Here is an 18244-nt window from a genome sequence, read left to right on the forward strand (position 1 = left end):
GTGAATCTATCTTTTACAGTCCTCCTAGAAGTACTACTTGGTACCTTTCGTTAACCAATTATTTAGACAACTTTGGGCTAGGTTTTTCTACACCTCGTACTCCTTTTCCACCTGGAGGTATTCATACTCCTGTCAATATGGCTGGTCCGTCGTCCGTGTTTACTCAAAGTCCTGAATCTTTCTTACATGGCGATCCTTCTGTTCCCACTGGGTATCAATCTCTTTCTGGTACCTTTTCGAGGGCATCTCCTCAACCCGTTGATCATGGGTTATTAGTTGGAAACAGTGGTAATATACCATTGGGTGTAGGAGACATTTACATGATGTCAGGTTCAGTTCCCGTTTCCCAACCTCAAGGTGGCCAATTACCGCCTGGGGGGCAGCCTCAGTTAATGCCTGGGGGGCAACCTCAAGGTACATCATTTGTGTCTGGGGGGCAACCTCAAGGTCAGTACGCTCCTATGGGGCAATACATACCTCAAGGTCAACCCCAACCTCAATATGTACCCCAAGGTCAACCTCAGTATCAATATCAACCTCAAGGATGGCAACCTCAAGGATGGCAACCCCAAGGGTATCAACCCCAAGGGTATCAACCTCAAGGGTACCAACCTCAAGGTCAAGGTCAACCCCAGTATCCGTATTTACCTCAAGGTTATCAACCTCAAGGTCAATACTCAGGTCAAGGTTATCAACCACCTCAAGGTCAATCATATGGTCAAGGTATGGGAACTGCACCTTACAACTATCAATCCTATCCTCAATCTGGCTATGGATCTCAGTATCCTCAACCTGTTACGGGTCAATACCCTCGAATGTTAGTGTGGGATCCGTCACAGGGTCAACAGGTGTTGCAGCCAAGTATACAGTTGGTACCTCAAGCTGGACAACCCGTAGTTTCTGGTCCACCCCAGCAACTGCAACCTGTCCAGTCAAGTGTTCAAACTTCTGTAACTTCGGTAGTTACTCAGCCGCCAATTGCACCTAGTACTCCATCTCAAACGGCTGCTGCAACTACCGCCACATCTACCATACTTACTTCTGGAGTATCGACGGCTCCAGTTTCTACTGTCTCTGTAACCACTCCTCAGACATCTTTACCGTTGTCTGGATCTACGATTCAAACCACGGTCCCGATGCCTGTAGGCCAGCCTGGTATAAGTACGGTTGTCACTACTCAACCTCAATTTGTTCACCAACCGTACCAGGGACAGTACCAACCTGGGCAAGCTGTCCAACAACCGGTTTACCAGTATCAACCGTATCCTGGGTACACTTATCAACAACCTCAACAACCCCAGTACGGTCCGGTTAATCCTGGTTTTCTAGGAGGATATAATATCCCAAATGCGACTCTTGTTCCTAGTTATCCTGGATATCCTCCTCCTAGGGCCGGTATTGTGACCCAGAGTTTTAGAGATCCTAACCGGCAGTTACCGTTTATCGCAACTTTGGATTTACCAGACTTGACGCGCCTAACGAACGATCCAATTCAATATCTTCCGTTCTGGCCGCCAATGCCAAATAAGTTGCCCAGTGATATAACCAAGTTCGAAGGTAAGTCTGGAGAGGATCCGTCCAATCACGTGATGACTTACCACCTCTTGTGTGCTTCAAATTCTATCTCGGATGATTCGATCCGCTTACGTCTTTTCCAGCGTACACTCATTGGTCTCGCGGCCAAGTGGTACATTGAGTTACCACGGGCCTCTTTTTACAATTTTAGCCAGTTAGCTACCTCGTTCTTAACTCACTTTCAGTTGCCGGTCAGATACGATAACGGCACGGAGTTATTAACTTCACTAAAACAATCAATGTCCACATATATTTCTGATCACATTCATGAGTGGAGACGTCGAAGAAGGCTAGTGAAAGTTTTTATCCCGGACCAAATCTTAGCTGAATGGTTTGTTAAATCATTATTACCGAGGATTACTGAAGATGTAGCTAAGGCCGGAGTAGTTACTGAGGAGCAAGTCATTGCTCAGGCGCAATACCTTGACTTAGTTTACACTCAGTCGGGTACATTACACGAGAAGATTCCGGATCTTCCAAAGTCGAATCAAATCGCTGCTGCTCCTTCGGGATCTCATGCCGCTGATGGTATGATTGGTATCATGAATACAAAGAGCAAGAAGAAGTCTTCCAAGGCTTCAACTACTCCTATTATCACTTTACCCGATTCCCCGACAGGAGAGTCTTCTCCTAAACTTACCGCTGATATTCACGCTGTAGAGTCATCTACGGCCAAATCAAAAAACGGCGGAAAGAAGAAAGGAAAGAAGAAGGCTAAAGCAGACAAGGCTCCGAAGGAGAAAACGGAAAAGTCGGAAACCAATGACGAGAAGCGCAAACCTCGATATCCTTGTCTTATCTGTGAAGAGGATCATTTTACGAGAGATTGCCCTCATCGGGCCGAGGTAGTGAAAATAGTCAAAGGTTCTCCCACTCCTGCTGTGTTAAAAAATCCATTTCCAGAGCAGGAGAATAAGATGATAGGTTCTTCCTCGAATGCCAGTGAAGAACCCATTTTGATGATGTCTCATGTGAGGATTGTGACTCGATCGCAAGATTATGGTAGTAAGAATCCTGTTGATGCTAAGGAAGCAGAATCTTCTCACTCTAACCCATCAACCTCAGCTCCTGGTTCCGATCCACTACAGATCGAGAAACCTAACCCGGACTTAGTAATTAAATCGCCCACCAAGGGTGTACTTCGAAGGTCTGCTTTCAATCCACATGCGAGAGCAACCCAGAATTACAACATTGTTGAGGACTTAGCTGTTTCACCCTCAGCAATGTCGGCGTTAGAAGTGCTGCAATCATGCCCAGCACAACGAAAATTGCTTTTGTCGGCTATAGGAGCTGTTGATGTTCAGGACCCGAATCTAATAATCTTCGATCTAGAAAATAGTACACCGCGTCTCCCCCATCAAATGGCTTTCCAAATTCCAGTGATAGTAAAAAACAGGCCTATTCATAGGACTGTGATTGATGAGGGAGCTTCTACGTGTATTATGTTGATTCAATGTTGGAGATCCCTTGGTTCTCCTTCGTTGAACCAATCCCCCACCATCCTTAAGGCCTTTGATGGCCGTGGGTTCCGTCCGTTTGGTATTCTACAGGAATTGCCTATAGGGGTAGAAGGTAAAACCGTTAGTCTGGATGTGGAAGTGGTTGATGCCCCTCTAGACTACAACCTTCTTTTGGGTCGAAGTTGGTCATATGCTATGACGGCGGTCGTTTCATCGGTCTTTAGAGTAATTAAGTTTCCACATAACGGTAAGATCGTGACTATTGATCAGCTGACATACTTTTCATCCGACCCAGCCTCTTCAGAGAGTATCCAGCATGTGGGTAAGACGACAATCCCTTATAGAGACGTTGGTGTAGGTTTAGTTAAGGATTCCGGTTTACTGGGAACTTTTCCTCTCCCTCCACTCAGCGTAGAACCTTCATTTGCAACAATTCATATGATTACATCAGAAAACATTATTTATGATGATCCTTGGATTGTCCCATCTGACTCTGAGATAGACTTATTCGGTGATGCTATGCCTTTGAGTCCATATGAAATTGCTTATGAAACTCTCATGTCTTTTACCGACTCTCATTCAACCGAGATCGACCAAATGAATGTGGTCAGTGAAGAATCACTTTTCACCTCAACCTTAGAACGGATAACGTTTCCCGAAGTCGTGTCATCTAACGAACAACTTCGCGAAATCCTAAGTGTAGACGATCTACCATGGGAGGATCTCCATCACAGATCTTCGTTTTTACCTAAGGATGATGCATTTGAAAATGATTTTTCATCTATCTTTACCGCTGAATATGTCAAAGACGCTCAGGATCCAACGAAACATTCTGATTCAGAGTTGAATTTAGGGAATATTTCTCGCACTATTCCCATTGATATTTCAGTGAAGCCCGGAATTGAGGAGAACATTCATATAGGTGCCGCATGTACAGAAGATGAAATCCAAACTTACAAGGCCCTATTCCAAGAATTCCGCGATGTGTTTGCCTGGTCTTACAAGGAAATGCCGGGAATCGATCCTGCCATTGTTGTTCATGAAATAAAGACCTACCCGGATGCTAAACCCGTCCGGCAACGGTTGCGTCAGATTCACCCTCGAAAAGTGGCTGCCATTAAAGCAGAAGTCGAAAAGTTGTTGAAAGCAGGTTTCATTTATCCGATCCCGTTAACGGATTGGGTATCGAATATTGTTCCGGTCAACAAGAAACAAGGAACAATAAGAATCTGTATCAACTATAGGGATATCAATCGAGCTTGTCCAAAAGACAACTATCCTACACCTTATATCAATCAAATTATTGATGATTGTGCCGGAAGTGAAATGTTTTCCTTCATGGATGGTTTTTCGGGCTATAATCAAATCAATATTCTACCTGCCGACCACCCAAAAACGGCATTCATTTGTCCATGGGGGACGTTTGCTTATTGCAAATTACCTTTTGGGCTTAAGAATTCCGGGGCCACTTTTCAACGGGCAATGTCTTACGCATTTCATGACATCAAGCACATTGTGCAACCGTATCTCGATGATTTGCCTGCTCATTCATTCCATCGAGCTGATCACCTTGTCCACTTACGAGCAATCTTTATGAGGTGTGGGCATTATCGAATTCGGTTGAATCCCCACAAATGTGTTTTCTGTATAGAAACAGGTCGATTGCTGGGATTTGTTGTTTCAAAAGCCGGCATTCGCGTCGATCCCTCGAAAGTCGAAGCTATCATCAAATTGCCTCCTCCTTCGAGTTTGCGCCAACTCCAAAGTTTGCAAGGGAAAGTGAACTTTTTACGCCGATTCATCCCAAACTACGCCGAGGTCACTAAAGGTTTTACACGGTTGTTGAAACAGAACGTTCAATTCTTTTGGGACGAGATTTCCCAACAATCTTTTGATGCACTTAAACACGCGTTGACCCATGCACCATTGTTGCATCCTCCCAACTACAACCAGGACTACTTCTTATACCTCGCAGCTTCGCATTCCAGCATTGGAATGGTGCTAGTTCAAGAAGATGAATTCGGAGCGGAACATGTGATATATTATCTCAGTAGGACCTTAAATCCCACTGAGCTAAAATATTCGCATGTGGAGAAATTGGCCCTGGCAACCGTTCAAGTTGTCCAGCGTTTTCGTCACTACATTCTTCTCCGTAAAACTACAGTTATTTCGGATTGCAACCCTATGATTTACATTTTGACAAAACAACTGCTAGGGGGCAAGTACTCTAAATGGATCGTTATCCTGCAAGATTTCGACTTGGAGTTCGAGAAGTCCAAGTCTAAGAAATCCTTAGTTTTTGCGGAATTGATGTGTGATTTCCCGCGTACTGACACAGAGACTGTGGCAGAGGAGTCCATTGCGGACGAATCTTTGTTTCTTATCAGTACTTTAGATCCGTGGTACGGGGATATAATCATCTATCTCCAAACCCAAACCTTTCGGCCTGAAGCTTCAAAGGCGGAACGTCGAAAAATTCGGTTTCAATCCCAGCAATACAAAATTATTGGAGATACACTTTATCGCCGGGGGGCAGACTTAGTTTTTCGACGTTGTTTAACTCACGAAGAGGCTGAGAGGGTTTTGAATGATTGTCACTCTGGAGCATGTGGCAGTCATATGTCTGGGTATGCCACAGCTCAGAAGGTGTTGCGCGCTGGTTACTTCTGGCCATCTATGTTTAAAGATTGTATCATTGCAGTCCGGAAGTGCCACAACTGCCAAGTGTTTGATCGAAAGATGCGCGCACCACCTGCTCCTCTCCACCCTATAATTGTCGTTGGTCCATTCGCCAAATGGGGTATCGAATTTATTACTTGTAACCCTCACTCGGCCGGCGGGCATGCGTATATCATCCTCGCGGTTGATTATTTCACTAAATGGGCCGAGGCGATGCCTACATTCGACGCAAGCGGCAAAACAGCTGCAGTTTTCGTATTCAATCATATTATAACTAGGTTTGGTGTCCCACAAGCAATCATTACTGACCATGGGAGCCATTTTCGAAACATCATGATGACTGAGCTTACAAGCCAGCTTGGTTTGCACCACGATAGCTCTACTCCTTATTATCCGCAAGCCAACGGTTTGGTTGAGTCTATCAACAAAGTTCTGGTTATCATGATCCGACGAACCATTGGTATTCATCGGTCGAATTGGCACAACATGTTATTTTCGGCGCTATGGGCATACCGCACCTCAGTGAAAACTTCAACAGGGTTCACTCCTTTCCAGCTAGTTTACGGCTTGGAAGCTGTGTTACCCATTGAATGCGAAATCCCATCACTTCAAATGGCTGTCGAATTATTCCCAGCTACTTCCGAAGAGGAAAAACGTTTATTGTACTTAGCTAAATTAGATGAGACTCGACGTGACGCTACATTGGCAATCGAGACTCACGCGAAGCGGATGAAAGCTCTGTATGATAGAAATGTGACCCCTCGAAGTTTTTCGGAGGGAGACCTAGTGCTTTTATATGATCAAGCTAACGATAAGCTAGGTGCTGGAAAATTCGTTCCTATGTGGCATGGACCCTATATTGTAAAGCGAAAGCTAGCAAAAGGGGCTTATGAGCTGGTAGATTTTGATGGAGACTCTTTGGGTAAACCCAGAAATGGGCTTTACCTAAAGAGGTATTATGCTTAAATGGTGGGTATGGAGAAGTTTTAGTTAGGTTAGGTTTTCTTTCTAGCTAGTATGTTTGTTAGTTAGTCGGTGTGCTTAGCTTAGCGAGTGTGTTTTTCGTCGTTATTCTGGCTTATCTTGGTTTTACTCTTGATATTGCAGATGTCGACGCCTCTCCAAACATACATTGGATTCACTGATGGTGCTTGTCGTAGTACACGGAATATCTCTTCCGCAGCTTGGGTTATCTATTCGCCCTCTGACGAGTTAGTTTCTATGCATGGGGTAAGCCTTGGTCAAACAACGAACAACATTGCAGAATACAGTGCAGTGGTTGAATTGTTATCCGAATCTATTTCATTTGGAATTCGACGTTTGATAGTGAGGTTAGATTCTGAACTTGTTGTATTACAGCTTAATAGAGTTTATGCCATTAGAAATCCTGTGTTATTAAGGTTGTTTTTGAGAGTGCGTCTCTTGGAACGTGAATTTGATTACATTGAATATCAGCATATTCCAAGGTATTTAAATACATTAGCAGATGCAATTGCTTCTCGAGTGTTGGACAGACATTTACGATAATCATGCAAGTAAATTTAAAAACATTTCATCACACATGTTAAACAAGATAAGCTGGTAATAGTGATATATATATAGATAGGAGTGTGTCAAAAAATATACATCGTCTTCGATCATAGGTTGAAAAACACCTTATGATCGGAAAAAATGATAAAGTACAAAAAGTCAAAAATGTCACATGTGTCTACAAAGTGACTAGCCAATCACTGGTGGTGCTACCTATACGACACCACTGCACGGGCTACCTTACGCAAAAATCTCCTAAACGGTCCAGGGACTGCGACTACATAGCGCTGAAGCCTGATAGGAATGTCATCCATAGTAGTCTCAGGCATATCTGCCATCAGACGCTCTAGATCATGCTCCAACTCAGCTAGTACCTCTGCAGCCGCGTCCTGTGGGGCCTGTACCGGTGCAACTGGATGTCTCCTCTCAAAAGGCCGGAGGTTGGCTGGGCGCTGTGGACCAACATCTGCATTTTGAAAATTTTACTGTCAGTTTTGAGACGATATATATAAAAAACAAAAAAAATACATAATTTGAAAACTTGTGAAAAATAAAGTACCTCTGTCGTCCCATTGTTCTCCCTGTGGAAGAACCATGTCTGGATCACCTCGAAAATCTACTCCAGCATACGGAAAGTCCTGGATCGAAAAAACCTGGTCCTCTAACCAGTGAAAATAACTATCAGAGAATCGAACCACTGCCGCGCCCTCGTCAGGATGCCGGGCCATCACTACAACCCATCGTACCAGCTTTGGCTCCCGAGGACCCAAGATATCAACAGTGAGTTGCTGAGGGACCAGCATCGGAACTCTCTCTAAGGCAAAGCTCATGACTAAAGGCCCATATCCAAAAGTTTTCAGTCGTCCGTTCTTTGCCTTAGTCAGTTGGCTCTTCACATTAGCCGACACAGCATCACACAAGTTGAAAATGGTGCCTTGGTAACAGTCAATTGCCATCCGCATTTGGGACCCGGAAGCAATGTGTAAAGCAGTTGCGCCGCAAATTCTGGTAACCGTGAACGCTATAACTTTTAGTTCACGCAGAGAGATGTGTTTGATCTCCACGCCTTTCGAATGGTGTGCACCAATCTTCCCGGAGACTAACAAGGGATTGGCCACCCGGCCTAGTCCCGGCTAGATTGAGTTGCTCGCCTCTATTTGGCAAGCCAGTGAGAAAGTATACATCAGAGGGCTCTATCGCGAGCTGGTGCCCTCCTATGTAAAAGCATTGCTCTTGACCGTTCCATCTCTCAACCAGCCATTCTAAGAATCTTACCTGAGCCCTCATGCCAGGTATGGCCCAGTATTTATATAGCCCGCATTCTTTTAGGGCATCAATGGAAGGTTGATGTTCAATTGCAGCTAAATCAACGTCCTCGTGCTCTCTTTCTCTCCAATCCAACATGGTGAGTACCCTACACACCAAGAAACAATGATTAGAACTGATTTGGGGAAATTTGAATGGTTATTTGAGGAGATTGGGGTTTTAAAATCCGCCTTTCATGGAGGACGCACCCCGCGTTTACAACACAGGGCGTCCGGACGCAGCTGGCCTGAAGGTGGGCTGCGTCCCCCGACCATTTTCCTGTATAGGAAAAAGTCGGGGGACGCAGGTCACCCGAAGGGCACATGCGTCCACCGAGGGGCGCATTTTGAAACCTAAACCCCCCCAAAAAACAAAACTAAAACCTAAAAATCAACTTTAATCGGATGAAATTGAAGAGTAGGATGTTGTAAAATACCTGGAAGAGACAGCGTTCGATTCTGACGGTCGGATTTTCCGCAGCGACCACGGGAAGTTTCTTGCCAAAAGCCCTTTTTTCAACCTCAACAGTAAAATGGTAAAAATGACATGGTAAAAAGTCTTTTTATAGGTTTTTTGGATGAATTTGTTCATTTTTCACCATGGAAAGATGTTTTTCGATGTATTTTTGCCTATCTTAAACAGGTATGAGTAATGTGTTGCTTTTGTGCAGGACAAAGGGACTTAGAGGGAAAATTGTCATTTTTCACGAACCAAAATATCAGAGTCATCTTTTAAGCCCTTTTTTGACTCTTAAAAAATGAAAAGATTGCCGAGCGTTTCTTTTACACTCGTTAAAACGGAATTAAAAGACGGTCCCCTTATAGCTCTTTTCTGACCGTAAAATCAGGAAAAGATTGCCGGGTTTTTGTCGTTTCAAACTCGATACGGAAATAAAACGACGTGTCCTTGATCGCTTTTTACTTTTCAGGTCAGTGGCACTAATTATGAAAGTACTCCTTAGTCGCAAGATCAAGCGGTTCCCCCAGGTATTATTTTATACTTTTTCGGGCTTGAGGGACACAAATCTACGAAAAAGTTCAACTTGGAGTCTTCTTAAGTTTTTCAGACTCTCTAAAATTGAAAAACGCCGAGTTTCTCCTATACTAGGCTCGTTAAACGTTTCACAGTAAAGGACCTGTTCAATTACAAACAGGAACTAACCACTCCTTCTTAGGGTTCGAATCAAAACTAGGTTGGACTCATCTGAAGGATGAGCTTATAATCAAGCATATGTTATCCTCCTCAAGCTTGTTAAAAATAAAGAGGTACTTGCCAGAAATGGTGGGGGAAAAGAAAGAAGAATGAGCCTATTTGTTACCTTTTGTCTCAGAAGAAACTTTATTACCACTCTTGAACACGACACTTTTCATTCACCTGGGTTGGGAAATCCTTTACCTCACAGTTGATCAAACCACTTTGAAAGTCTTCAGCCGGGTTCCGGGGATTAACTTTGAGTTATTCAGCACCAAGCCATCTGTCGTGTCGTTATGTGTTCAAGAGGTCTGCAAGCAAAACTTTCATCTGCAAAATACTTGTTATCCATTTGATCATCCCTGAGTCAGTCCTTACAGCAACATTTCTTCAACTTGAGCAATGATTTCGTGTTGCGGGCTTGCCTGCAACGGGTCGCTTTCTATCGACATCAACACATTATCTAGAGAGATGACTTAGAAATCGTCAGTACCTTGAAGTCTGCATGCATCAATGGCAGTTTTCTCGCCTTTGACGTCAGTTTACATCATTGACTTTCGATCAAAGGATTCCGTGAAATGTTCGACATCAACTCATTCATTCACATCTCATGGATTGTACTGGGTACTTTGAGAACCATTGACATTACTGGTGGTTTCTCTCACGCTTGTTAACAGTTTACATCATCGACTGGTAATCAAGTGGTTTCTACCATGTTCGACATCAACTCATTTATTCGCATGGCTAGAATCGTACCAATTCGAGAAGTAGAAATGAAGACCCTGGATCTAGTTTCCACCATCCAGGCTGCGAGGAGTTTTGTATTCATTATCTAAGTAGACTAATCATAAACAGATGGCTGCGCCCATACTGTGTCTACAAAAGTCTATGATTATGATGTACTGCAAGATCATTCCTGTATCAGAGTAGTTAGTCTGTTAGTTAAAGTTTTAATCTGAGTATGGGAATGCCTACCTCAGTGATGATATAATCTTATACATGTATTTTGTGTTGAAAATTGTAGGTTCTGACCAGGCTCTCCACGAGATAATCCTTGAAATGATAAAGCGCTTCACCCTTCCTAGATAATACAAAACCCTAATCTATTTCAGGCTTCGCACTTTAGGGGGCAATCTGTTACACTAAAAAATGTCACCATGACTATTTACAGTTAGGATGGCTCTATCAACAGTCATACTACCCTCTTAGGCAAGTCTTATGCCTCTGCTCTCCATGTCAAACTCCAAAAAAGAGAGAAAGTCTTTCTAAATGTATTTATCTCTGGGGACGCAGGTTCTCTCAACCTTACCTGCGGGGACGCACCCAATGTTCACAAAAGCTGCGTCTTTGGACGCTCTGTATGTAAAGGTGCAGGTGCGTCCCCCTGAAAAGGTTAAAATGCGCAAGTTTCATCTTTAAAAAGTCACTTGTGGTCATTTCTAGAGCATTCTAGAAGGTTGTTCGACGTGTATTGAGCGCCTCCAGATGGTTCATGCACTCCTACCAAAGAGGAACTTATCCCATCAATAGGGGAGCTATCCCATCCAAAGAGGGGATTATCCCATTGATGGTGGACCTGATTAACTTCCTCTTGAGCACTATAAATACAGGCATTGGGCCAGAAGGAGGAGAGGTTGAAAGCTATACATTTCTAAGGGTAAATGCTGCAGGAATTAGGACTCCCATTTAGAATCTTGTGAGGAGAGATTGCCATCTTTGCTTGTTCTATTTGGAAGTGGGTGAGCTTTGTCAAAGTAAAGGAGAACTCTTGATGGACCCTGGGAGGGACTTGCACAACACCAAGGCTCAGGTTGTATTTGTTCCTTTTGTTACCTATTAATGCAAATGAGTCCATTCTTCTCAATAACTTGTTATTTATGAGTTGTTTCATGTACTCCTTGGTCTATGTGTTAAATATGTTTTATTCTATGAGATTATCAAGTGCTATTTAATCGTTTGATTGTTAGTGTATGCAGGTTTCAAAGTGAAGGAGGAGCTCATCCGGATCAGTGGAGCTGGACTGCTACAACAGCGTTGGATCACAGGTAGGATCTAAACACTTGATTTCCCGTATAGTAAATGCATGTTTAGAGAAGGATTGCTCTTGTTTGTCTTGTTTGTCACTAGAGAGTCTTAGGCTCCTAGGGAGGTTGGTTTGTGTCCGCACAATCGAATCTTTCCGCCTGACACCTCCCTACAGTCTTCCAAAAAATATTTACACAAATAGGTGGCCCAGTTAAATTGGACCTCGTGCTGCACTGCGCAGCCAACGAAACCACAATTGCGTGGACCTCATTTTCTCTACACTTCCGCATGATATTTCCTGCCAATATGTGCGTGGAGAAGCACACCCCTTGGTCGTTGATAGATATGATATCCTATCCGTGTGATTTCTTGACAATTCTGAACTTATCCTTCATCACCTATGTCATCTCCTTTTCTTGATTCTTTCCCACAAACTATTTTACGGGGTCTTTCCTTGGTGAGGTAGTCCCGTAATTCTTCTGATCAAAATTTTGTCGATCGAGATCCTTGTCCCTAGCCAAAGGCATCCATCATGTACTAATGCGATAATTTGTCACACACAGGCTGTATTGGATGTGATTCTACCAAACTGTGGTACAAGCAGCACGTTCAACAGGCCTGCTCCCTGCAATCCTGCAGCCCACCGATGCAACTCCAACCTTGTAACTCTAATTTTTGGGTAATATACCTATTGCAGGTATCTGCTCAGCTCAAATTTTGGGTATTTGCTCCAACCATTGAAATCCAAATCCTCTATCTTCAGTTGTGGTATCTTCCCCAACACTTCACCGTCAAACGACACCTCCTTCAGTAGCAAAGGAGTGAACATGCTAAAATTCGTATCTTTTGGATCCTTGACTCGTTTAGCGCTCATTTTACTTGGTGGCATGTAAGGTGGGATCACAAAGGGAATTTATGCACCCTTTGTTTCCATCCGATAAACCTCGGCCTCTTCCTCACTGTCATGAATATCCTGTGGTTCCTTCTACTGGATTGGTTTCTTCCCATTCTGCACAGGTTTCTTCCCCTTTCCTCATTGTTCTTTATTCGCACTTCCTTATGTGTCTTCTTCCTTGGATATTTCCTCAGTTCTATCCTAGAGGCCTCAACTGACCTCTTTTCCTGTTTATTCTATGGGTGTACTTCTGTGGGTACCTGATTTTGTGGTGACCTCGCGCACCTTGGGGACATGGGTAGATTTTTTTTTGTGCTTTGACCACCCTGGTCTTATATAATGCTTGCTAATCCTTTCTCTACAAATGCTCTAGCAATTCTTTCAAATATTCTTTCTAACATGCAATAGATCACTTCTCTCAAACTTAGTTGCAACTTCTAAAATTCTCTAGATAGAAAAGTGTAAAATGTGGTGCGGGATATGGTTTTTATAATGAATTTGAATTTTCAACTCCATGATTGGCTAAGATCTTTCACATTTAATGTAGTTATGGTGCTAGATTCGGTGTTCATATTTCCAGCCAACTTCGACAAACCTTCCCTTGTGGCGCAGTCATCCATTCTTCGTCGCAATTCCTTTGGTCTTCATCGCAAATCCTTTAGACTTCGTCATACTCTTTAGTGTCACGAAGTAATATTCCTTTAGAGAAGTCCCTTTCTGTAGAGTAGTTTATAGTCCCTTGCGCACTTTCAACTGCACATGGCATTAAGACTTTCTTCCCTTCATTTTTCAATGCAAATTTCTAGGGACAAAATCGTCCATGTATACTTTCAATCTGCTACCATTCACTCGTGTTGGAATCATCTAACCATTTAACTTCGCAAGATGAACTGCACCACCGTAAGGGATGTCCTTGATGATATATGGCCCTAACCAATGTGTTTTAAATTTTCCTGGGAACTTCACAAATTTTCTATCATATAATAGTACAATATCTCCTTGCTTGAATGTCTTATTCTTGATGTGTCTATCATGCCAGGCCTTCTCCCTTGTTGTCTACACTTGCTGATGGAACCCTGATATGAACCTGTCTTCTTCTAGAGCCAGTAACTGTGACATCCCTTCCTTCATAATGTTAGGGTATGCCATATTTGTGAATTTTGCAATCCTCAAACTTGGTACAATGTACTCCATAGGCATAATTGCCTCTTGTCCATATACCAACCTAAATGGCATCTTCCCTATCAATTTCTTGCATGTTTTCATGTATGCCCACAACACTGTTGGAATCCTTAGATCCCAATCATCTCTATTCACATTGCATACCTTAGTCAATGCCTTCTCCAAAATATTATTGAAATCTTCCACTGTTCCATTTTCCTAAGGATGATAAGGAGTGCTCTTCTAGTGGTACACCTAAAATTCCTCAGTAAATGCTTAAATGGTCTAATTCAAGAAGTGTTTCCCTTGGTCACTTAGCAAAATCCTTGGGCAGCCAAATCTAGACATTATATATTCAAACTTCGTGGGAGTTTCTACACTGCAATCGTTCACTAGTTGTGCTTCGGCCCATCTTGTCAAATAATCGGTTGCAGTGATTATATACCTCACACCAATCCTTTTCCCTAGTGGACTGATAGGTCCAACAAAGTCAATAGCCCATTTGTCAAAAGCCTGCAAAGTTACCTGTGGTACTAGTGGCATTTCATCTCTCTTAGATGGCTTCCATGTTCTTTGACATATATCTCATTATTGGCATAATTATTTTGCATCCTTATGTATTGTGGGCCACCATAACCCAGCTCTCACGATTTTCTACATGGTGGCCTTTCCTGCATAATTTCCTCCTACGACTCCTCCATGAAATTCTATCATAATACTCTATATTTTGTGTTCAGGGACGTATCTGCGCAGTATTTCATCTAGCCCAGTTTGTACAAGTGTCCAGTAATCAACGAGAAATTAGTTGTTATGAATACCAACTCCTTATTTTTCTTCATAGTGTACTCTGCAGGCACCACTCTTGTAGCCAAAAACTTAATAATATACACGAAGTGATCATCTGTGACTCTGATTGCGAATAAGTATGCATCAGGCAGGTTATCTTCAATACTTGTGGGTTCCTCTCCTATCTCTATCCTTGGTAGATGATTAGGGTCGGCATTCAATCTTCCTAGCTTCACTACAACCTTGAAGTCCCTCCTAAAATAAGGTTATTCACCAAATATTTCAGTGTGGAGTGATCAGTGAAGATTTTGATATGTGCTCCTAATAAATAGTACCTGAACTTTTGTGATGCATATACCATATAGTAACCCCTCTCTTTATGATGTGTTGTAGTTCTTTGTAGGTTTTAACCCTGTACAGAAACTACCTGCTTACGAATTCTAAAACACATAAAATAAACAATGTGAGAGCATAACACATAAAACACATATACACAGAGATTTTCCCCTGGATCCCAAAACCGGGACTACTAGCTTGATTTTCATTACATTTTTTTCAATGTTACAATACATATTTATACATGCTGAAGCATCCAATACCATGGACTGAAAAACCATTGCGTCCAAAACCATGGACCAAAAAACCATTGCATCCAAAACCATGGACTGAAAACCATAGGTAGGTTCACCCAACCTAATATAGGGTCCAAAACAAAATTCTCGGGGACCCCCCCCCCCCCATGACCCCCCCGCTACACAATCGATGTAACAAAGGGGGGGCTCCACCCCCCCTCTAACCCCCTAGTTCACTACATAGGTTAGTCGTGGAAAGAATATAACACAACCCAACATTATCCCGCTTGTTGTTTTCTTTCCACAGGGGGCCACAGGAGAGCTTACTCATTTTTCCAGCCTTGAAAATCCCATTATTTCTCTACACCAGGGGAACTTCTCAGAGCTCACAGACTTTGTCAATGCATCTGCAGTATTCTTCAAAGTGTCCACATTTACTAGCAACACCATTTTGTCTTCTATCATATCCCTCACAAAGTGATACTGAACATCAATGTGCTTTGTCTTTGAATGATAAGCAGGGTTCTTTGCCAAGAAAATTTCACTTTGGCTGTCACAATCTATCCTTATAGCTCCCTGTACTAACCCCATACTTGAACACAATCTCTGCAACCAAACTTCTTCCTTGCTTGCATGAGTGGCTGCCATGTATTCTGCCTCTGTAGTTGATAGTGCCACTACAGATTGTTTCTTACTCATCCAACTAACTGCACCTCCAAATAGGTTAAACACATACCCACTTGTAGATCTTCTCTGGTCCAGATCTCCAACCTAGTCTGCATCAACAAAGCCATGAATATCCAACGCTCTATCCAATCCTGGTCTTCCTTGGTAAAACAAACCATAATTACTAGTGCCACGCAAATACCTGAAAACCTGCTTCACTGTTGTCTAGTGCTCCTTCCCTGGTTTTGACATAAACCTGCTCAATACTCCCACTGCATGTGCAATTTCTGGTCTAGTACAGACCATTGCATACATCAGGCTACTGACTGCACTTGCATATGGAACACGGGACATATCCTCTTCGTCTTCTTGTGTCTTGGGACATTGTTCAGCAGATAACTTTACACCTATAGGAATAGGAACCTTCACCGATTTACTATCCTGCATACTAAACCTCTGCAATATTGTCTCCACATACTTCCTCTAGTTTAACCAGAGCTTCCTCTTGGCCCGATCTCTTTTAATTTCCATGCTATAGTTTGCAACACCAAGATCTTTCATGTCGAACATGGAGGACAATTGGGTCTTCAAATCTTGGATAACTTCTTTGTTATTTCCAACCAACAACATATCATCCACATACAAGACCAGATAAATAACACAGTCACCAATTAATTTAAAATACACACAGTGATTTTCTTTGCTTTTGGTGAATCCAAGTCCCCGTATAAATGTATCAAATTTTTGATAGCACATCCTTGGTGACTGTTTTAACCCATACAGAGAATTCTTTAACTTGCATACTAGTTCTTTCTTACCCTTCACCGCAAAGCCTTCAGATTGCTTCATGTAGATCTCCTCTTCCAGATCCCTATGATGAAATGTTGTCTTCACATCCATCTGTTCTACCTCAAAATCAAAAGCAGCAGCAATAGATAAAAGTAATCTAATAGAAGTTACCTTTGCAACAAGAGAAAAAATATCACCAAAATCAATTCCCGACACCTAGGAATAACCTTTTGCTACCAACCGAGCTTTGTATTTCTCCACCTTTCCTTTTGCATTTATCTTCTTCTTGAACACCCATTTGCTACCAATGAGTTTCCTTCCAACCAGCAACTCCACCAGATCCCAAGCCTCATTTTTGTGCAAATATTCCATTTCATCAACCATGGCTTCTTTCCAGAGTTTTCCATCCTTTGAATCTACTGCTTCCTTCATAGTTCTGGGATCATCATCAGTAATAGATAAAGCAAAATTTGAATAGAAAATAGATGGACTATACCTTTCTGGCTGCCTTCTTTTTCGAACTGATCTTCTTACACCCGGATTTTGTGGCACTTTATCTTCTGATTCCTCCTCTGTTGTAGATTCTGATTCTTCCTCCTTTAGCTCAAACTCTATCTTCTCAAGTTCCTTTGATTGGAATTCATGTTTAATAATATCTTTCACCTCTCTGAACACCACATCTCGATTGTACACAACTTTCCTTGTTACTGGGTTCCAAAGCTTATAACCCTTTAAACCATCCTTATACCCAATAAAGATGCACTTTTCAAATTTACTATCCAACTTGGTTCATTTCTCCTTTGGAACATGTACATATGCATCACATCCAAATACACTCAGATGTGAAAGAGAGGGTTTCTTACTAATCCATACCTCTTGTGGAGTCTTATCCGCCAACACTAATGAAGGTGATCTGATGACCAGGTAACATGCTATCTCCATCGCCTCTGCCCAGAATTCCTGTCCTAACCCAACACCACTAAGCATGCTTCTTGCCCTTTCCATCAACGTCTTATTCATCCTTTCTACAACTCCATTTTGCTGAGGTGTATATGGAGTAGTCTTCTGCCATGCTATACCACACTTCTTACATAATTCTCCAAATTCCTTACTGCAAAATCTCCACTGTTATCTGTCCTCAACACCTTTATCTTCTTCTCTGTCTGGTTTTCCACCAGAACCTTAAATTCTTTAAACCTGTCAAAGACTTCAGATTTCTTCTTAAGGAAATATATCCATGTATTCCTTGAGAAGTCATCTATAAATGATACATAGTACATAGACTTACCCAGTAATGGAACCTTCATAGGTCCAAACACATCACTATGCACAAGCTCTAATATCTATTTCGCCCTCTTACCACCAGAGGGGAAAGTCACCCGATTCTGCTTCCCATACACACAATTCTCACAGAAATCAAAATCCAGAGAGCTATTACTCATACCTTCTACCATAACTTTACATGAAGTATTCGAAGGCCCTTCTCTCCAATATGTCCAAACCTTTGATGCCACAGCATGGTCTTCTCTCTAGAGACCACTAGATTTTCTGATCCACTTTCAAGAACCATAGAACTATTGTACCCATCAACAACAATGCTACCATGTAGC

Source organism: Pinus tabuliformis, chromosome 7 (genome assembly GCF_031772625.1).
Source record: "Pinus tabuliformis cultivar Carrire ecotype Pingquan chromosome 7, CPIR1, whole genome shotgun sequence".
NCBI lineage: Eukaryota > Viridiplantae > Streptophyta > Pinopsida > Pinales > Pinaceae > Pinus > Pinus tabuliformis.